The sequence below is a fragment of the Eucalyptus grandis genome, chromosome 8, assembly GCF_016545825.1.
Source record: "Eucalyptus grandis isolate ANBG69807.140 chromosome 8, ASM1654582v1, whole genome shotgun sequence".
Lineage (NCBI taxonomy): Eukaryota > Viridiplantae > Streptophyta > Magnoliopsida > Myrtales > Myrtaceae > Eucalyptus > Eucalyptus grandis.
Genome location: NC_052619.1, coordinates 22,791,882 through 22,798,547, shown reverse-complemented (window position 1 = coordinate 22,798,547; position 6,666 = coordinate 22,791,882). Strand labels below are relative to the sequence as shown.

Sequence of the window (6,666 nt, the reverse complement as noted above, 5' to 3'; positions counted from 1 at the left end):
CAAGGAATGAGCTGAATGATTCCCTATTGCTTTATATTTCTGTTTGGATTTACCAATGTTTTACTTTTTCCCATTTTGATGCTAAATATTGTGTCTTAATGAATATGTAATTTAAAAGAGTAAGTTCTTCCTTTCAAAAATAAATAACAATGAAAAATAAGAAGACTCAGCCAGTTCCCTTACACTGATCTAGATCAAATCGAATTAGAAGTAGTTCCAAACTCTACGGGGTTGATTTCAAGTTCCAAAATCTGGTAATAGACCTTGTATAGATAGATTTCATGTTCCAAGGTTGGATTAATCCAGCTCTGAACCCGTTCATCCATACTTGTCAAGTTTAAATATGAATGCAAACCAATTATTCTCTTCCCCACTTTCATATGTAATTTCAAATCAATAATTTTTTGCCATAATTTCAAGTCACGAGTTTCATGATCCTTTAAACGTCGTTTCATGATCCTTTCAACATCCATCATTTCTTTTCATGCCCTCCAATCAAATTAAACACAAGGACGGGTCTTCATCGAAAGTTTCTCGAGAACGGGCATGGAGGTCGCTGTTGAGTGGTGAGCCGGCGGTTCGATCCCCGGCAACCGCGTCTCTTTCACTCTTTCGTTTTCAGTTTTCTTTGTTTGCTCTGGTTTCTTTCACTCCATTGCCTTTTTTATTTCCATTCGGACAGCACACCTTCCAGATCTTGATATCTCAGATTATTAACATTTGAATAACCCTATTGTTCCTCATCTCATCTCATGCACTATTCATATTATAATCTCGTGTGGATCGTGCGATACATATTTTAATCTGGTTTGGATCGTTGCAATTATTGGTGGACATAAAAAGCATATCTTATCTTGGCAGAAAGGTGCATGAGTTCTTTAATTTGTGTTTAGAGTCCACTTTTACTTTATATCGTGCTGGTTTTTTTCCTGTTTTTCTAGAGTTTGAAACTTGACTTGCATTTGATGCCATACGCTGAAGTACTGGCGCAAATAGCATCAAGTTGTGGCGACCTAGTTTGCAACTCAAGTTTGTGCTTTCCAAGTTTGAGCTCAAACCCAAGCCATAGCTCGACCCAATTAAGTACTCGAGCTGCTCGAACATTGAAAACGATCGTGCTGATCTCTAATAATTTGTGAATCGAGATCAAGTAACTGGCAGGGAATATGGGGTTATGCGTCCACCAAATGCGGAATGACTTATAATCTCTTGCTGGAGAGACGTTTGCATAGGCAGGGATCAGCTCCTCGTGCTCTCCCAAAAAGTGAGATGGTTCGCCCCGATCAATCAGAAAATGACCGACTCTAATTTGATCGAACAGCTGTCATATGAACCTTTCGGGAATAAACCCAGATATGTCAAGATACACTTTGAAAAATTGCAATCCCAAGTGAAGTCGCACGTACTAGAAGAACAGCCGAATCTATTCTAGGATTTTGTACTGAGTATCAACTGGCACTATATATAGTAGATCCTGCTTGTGCAGTATGCACAGGGAATCCACAAAAAAGACACATTTACTAGGAACTCAACAAATGGGAAATCGCCAATTCATAGCACGATCCAGGTTTAGTTAGTCGGTTCCACATAAAAAGCTCTGAGCGAACTGCATAATCGCTCCAAAGATGCTATAATGAGTTTATCTGGGAGATCAATAATTAAAAGTTTCATAAAGAATTACTATGCCTGAGGACCAAACAGTTCTTCAGCTTCAACAGTACACAAGTTCCCACCTTACTAATAGGGCAGCAAGAGAGTTATACCATTAATCACATCAATAATCAAGACCAGGTATAATTTCACATCCAGAATGTCTCAGACTTGTTAAAGCCTTGAGAGAAAGAACAGGAAGGATGATGCTCTAGACGCTGAAAACATAGTGTGGGGGTTTGCCAGAGAGATCATGCATCGCAAAATCACGAAACTGGTTTCTGTAATTCTTAGTCTGCAAAGGGCAAACAGCCTTGGCAATGGAAGCAAGAACTATGTAACCCAGAAAGTCCTCACAGAGCCGAAGATGAAAATGCAAAACATGGTCATCTGAAGCTTCAGATCACATTAATCTCAAGTGTGGAAACTACGAGCTATTGACTGATGGTAAATAAGAAAAAATCAATTTACGATATGCAACATTGACAGTACTAAAAACGACTGGATGGGAATGTGCTACATTCTTCTGAGATCAAATTACACGATATAACATTGACAGCATTAAAGTTTCCTTTGTATCACTTCCTCCAGAGAAAAATCAGGGGTTTGGGTTTCGGAATGACTAGTGATAAGACCTCAAGCAACACTGAGAAGTGACTGCTGGACACTTAATATAAATCCACCACCCATTAGTATCATGTCCTCTAATTCATGAGTTCCCAGCAAGTTCTACTGTAAATGATAACCCAAAACCTCCCTGAACAATTAATTCTACCTTTTATGGAACAATTAGTTCTGCCTGTTAGCAATGTAATCTGCCAAAGCAATCAATGGAGCTGCCTTCGCTATATCAAATCCAAATAGCTGTTCTTGAGCATCTTTGTTCAGTTTGTTGGCCAACTCCCTAGATTTTCAATGCCCATTAGCTTTGGATACGTAACTTTGTCAGCCACCAAATCCTTGCCAGCCGTTTTACCCAGTTCTTGAGAAGACTGGGTCAGATCCAGAATATCATCCACCACTTGAAATAACAACCCAATACACCTTGCAAACCCCGCAACTTCTCAACTTCTTCATTGTGACCCACCTCCCATAATTGCCCCAAGAACAACAGACGCTGAGCAACGCTGCAGTCTTGTGGAGATGAATAAACTCAAGGTGCTCCAATCCTACATTAGCGATTCCTTCAGAACTTATATCCACCACTTGGCCAGCAACGAGGCCTTCTGCTCCAATAGACCTCGCCAATTCAAAGATTGCTCTGACTATCCTTGTGGGCGAAACCCCCTTGGTTTCTACCGCAATATGCTCAAATGCATATGCCAGTAGGGCGTCTCCAGCCAAAACAGCAACATCTTCACCATAAACCTGCAAGAATAAGTTACATAACAGTAAGCTTCAAAGTTTAAGTTTTAACGAAACTTGCATGTCACTCCCAATAAAGCATAGTAAGTTTACTAGCACATTCATATTAGCCAACAAGCAGAAATTCAACCGGACTGATTCTCCAATCTCACTATTATTCATAATTCTAATTTCGCTGGTGAAACCAACTTCATGAGCTTGTACTATATGAAATACACATATCCAATGGCTATCACTACTACATGAATCAACCATCAAGAAAACTATGATCATGTTACTAATCTCAACATACACAAGTTGCAGAAAAGCGGCCAACATAAACCCCCACCTCCTGGGACAACACTTTGCAATAACTAAGCAAAGATCCACCTCGATTTCGCCAAATATAAGCACAATTAATATCCCACCAAGCATCAAATCATTATAAACAAGAGCAAACTAGGCACAGGACCTTGTGGTTGGTGGGCTTTCCGCGGCGCAAGTCGTCGTTGTCCATACAGGGAAGGTCATCGTGAATCAGAGACATGGTGTGGATCATCTCGACGGCGCAAGCCGACGGCATGGCCATCGACTCCTGCCCTCCCACGAGCTCGCACGCCGCTATGCACAGCACCGGGCGGACCCTCTTCCCGCCGGCGAGCAACGAATACCTCATGGCCTCATGAATCTTCAGCGGTGGCCGGAGCAAGACCGAGGAGTCGAGCGCCGCGTTCACGGAGCACCCCTTCTCGAGCATGTACTCCTTGAAATTGAACGGGGGCCGCCCTTCTTTGTCCTCGGTGGTGGCCTCCTCTTCCTTGGTGAGGATCGCGGAGACGGAGAAGCGCAATCTGGGGGAGGAACAAGAAATGGGTCTGGCGGGTCTCGGACAAATCCGCGGAAAGGTCGGAGTTTTCAGGGGATGGAGCAAATTGGATCTGCTCGCTTGGTTAAAGATCGAACAGGTGGTGCTCAAATTGACGCAGCTCATGTTTTCGATTCTTGAAAACGATGAATCCGATCCTGGGTCTCGAGAGCGAAAAGAAAGAGATGGGTGAGCAAGATTTGGGGAGGACTTCCGCGACGGGGGCAGACGGTGTGCTTAAAGAGGACAACCCACCACGAGCTCCACTACCAGAGTTTTGGCCAATTCCACTTTCCTCACGTCCACCATTGACGCAGAACAGTGACCGAAAACAGCAAAGAGCGACCTTTCTCGGCAAGATGGCTCGAGCCCAACCACCGAGATGTGCCCGTTTTCTTGGAAATTTGCAAGCCCGGTGAGATGGAACGAGGCCGGCCGGGAAGGGAAGGTCCGGCGACGTGAGTGGACGGGGGGAAGGGAGTGTCCGTGGGCGCTACAGGGCCAACCAACCAACCACCAGACGACACGGATAAGATTGCGAGATTTGGGTAGGCATTCAGATGATGGGAATCCACGGGAGCCTTTTAAGGCCGGTCGAGTATTTTAAGGAAAAAAAAAAAAAATTGGGGACAAATTAGGTGCCTAGGGAACGTACGATGGAACTGATGTGTTCAGTGTAACGTCTTGTCGGACCACATGTTGCACGACATTCGGTAGGTCGATCCAGCGAGGGCGGCGTGATGAACGAGGTTCACGAATACGACAAGCGGGATCTCTGGAATTTGCATTTCTCGGCCGCCTGTTCGGGCTCCAATATTCGATTGCTACATGAACACGTCGTCTCTCAATCCAAAGTCCTTTTTCGAACACATTTATTGGGATACAAATCACGACGCGGCGGCGGCACGTCGCGTTAGAGTATCAAAACTAGATTGGGTTTAATCCGTTTGAATTTTGCTTACGAGTTTTGTTTTGATATTTTGACACCTTAATCAAAATTTAATTCAGTGGGAGAAAATTGAGTCACTTGCATGAGTCCACCTCGATAGAATTTATGATGCCTGATTGTGAGTGGATTCAGCTCCTATCAGTTGTCGCATTCCATAAATTTTGCGGCCACTTAACAACTTGTGTGTGGTGGACCTTTCCAGTCTATGCAAGCTCAAGTTTCCAATGAATCCATTAATTGGCTTTGCTAGGTGTTAAACATCGAGAGCGACTGAGTAGACTGGTGCATGCTTTTTGGTTAGGCAAGTGAAGGGACTGTTATTTGTCCAAATTGCAAAAAGGAAAGTGACTTGTCATTGCACGCTCAAATTAGGTGGTATGATGCACGCTCAAATTAGGTGGTTTCCTTGTTGCACCTGGAGAGCGAAGTTGGTGATACCAAATAGGTTTCTTCAACAATCGGTGGTTTCTATTTCCTGTGTAAGAAAATGGTAATTTCAGTGTCTATGCCTGCCGAACATTTCATTGATGTTGAAAGGATTATTCACTAGTATAACACACCCCTGACCAAGCTAACAAAATCGAGTGAATGGTATTTTTCCATCTTCCGGTAGCTTTTCCTCTTTCGCTTGGGTGAATTTTCACAATCCAAGCCTTATCTTTTAGATTTGATTTCTTTGATTTCTTCTTTTAATTTTTTTTTTTAAGTGAAAGTGTTTTTTGTTGAGGTGTTCATGACATGTGAGGTCTGTGGTGAGGTCGGCAGTGAGGTCTGTGGCGAGGTCTGAAAAGAGACTTTGGCTTTTTTAGCGTTACTCTTAGAAGCGACTATTTCCACCTCTGTTTTTGCTCCAAACACTCCTTACTATAGTGATATTACCATACTACCCATTTTCCTTTGGTTTTTTTTTTTTTAGGGATCCTTGCATAAAAACTTCTAAAACTTATCAGAATGTACGATGAAATTCTAAAACTATCAAAAAATACAATCAATTCCTAAAATTTATTACAAAAGTACAATCAAATTCTAAAATGTCTAAAAATTGTAATTGAAATGTAAAACTTGTCAAATTCTTCCAAACAAGTCTTAAAATTTTTAAGACTCAATTATACTTTGTAACAAGTTTTATAACTTAATTGCATTTTTTTAAAGTTTAAAAGACTTAATTGCGCATTTATGATAATTTTAAGACTTCCAATATACTTATCTCTTTTTTTTCCTTTCATTTCTTGCGGGTCTCACGTTCATTTTCTTTTCTACATAGGCCAAGGAAGCTCCAAGCAACACCTTGACGGACTCTAAAATCTCGCTGACGAGCTTCTTGTAGGAAAAGTAGAGGGTAGTGTTGCTCGGATTCTCCTGGCAAATACGGTAGGGACCTCCTCGGAGAGCTAGTTATAGGACACATTGAGGTATTAGAGGCCTTGGTGGCGAAATTGATAAGGTCTAGGACCTCTACAAAACCAGCAAACTTCTCCTTTGCTAAACCCTCCGTCCGTCTACCCCCTCTCACTCCCCTCGTCCTAGCCACCGGATAATAGGATGTCCTCGAACACCTCCGCATTTGATGCATGTTGCATGTTAGATTCATTGCACAATCACGAGAGAGAGAGAGAGAGAGAGAGAGAGAGAGAGAGAGAGAGAGAGAGAGAAAAGTGAGAAAGAGAATTCAAGATATGAAGTTTTATCCTAATTCACCCTTAAATTAAGACTACGTCTATTTGAGAATTCCACAACAATTAACACATCGAACCTCTCTATTTCACCCCCCGCACACTCACCAAGAGTGGGACTTTCACGCCATCCTATCAATATTGAGTATGAATTATACCCCAACAATGCCGCTATCGTCGCCAAG

The 6,666-nt window shown here is 42.3% G+C and overlaps 1 pseudogene; it reads right to left on the bottom strand.

Annotated features, from left to right (window-relative positions):
- Window positions 1-2,036: 2,036 nt before the first annotated feature.
- Window positions 2,037-4,294, bottom strand: LOC120286547 (annotated as a pseudogene).
- Window positions 4,295-6,666: the final 2,372 nt, after the last annotated feature.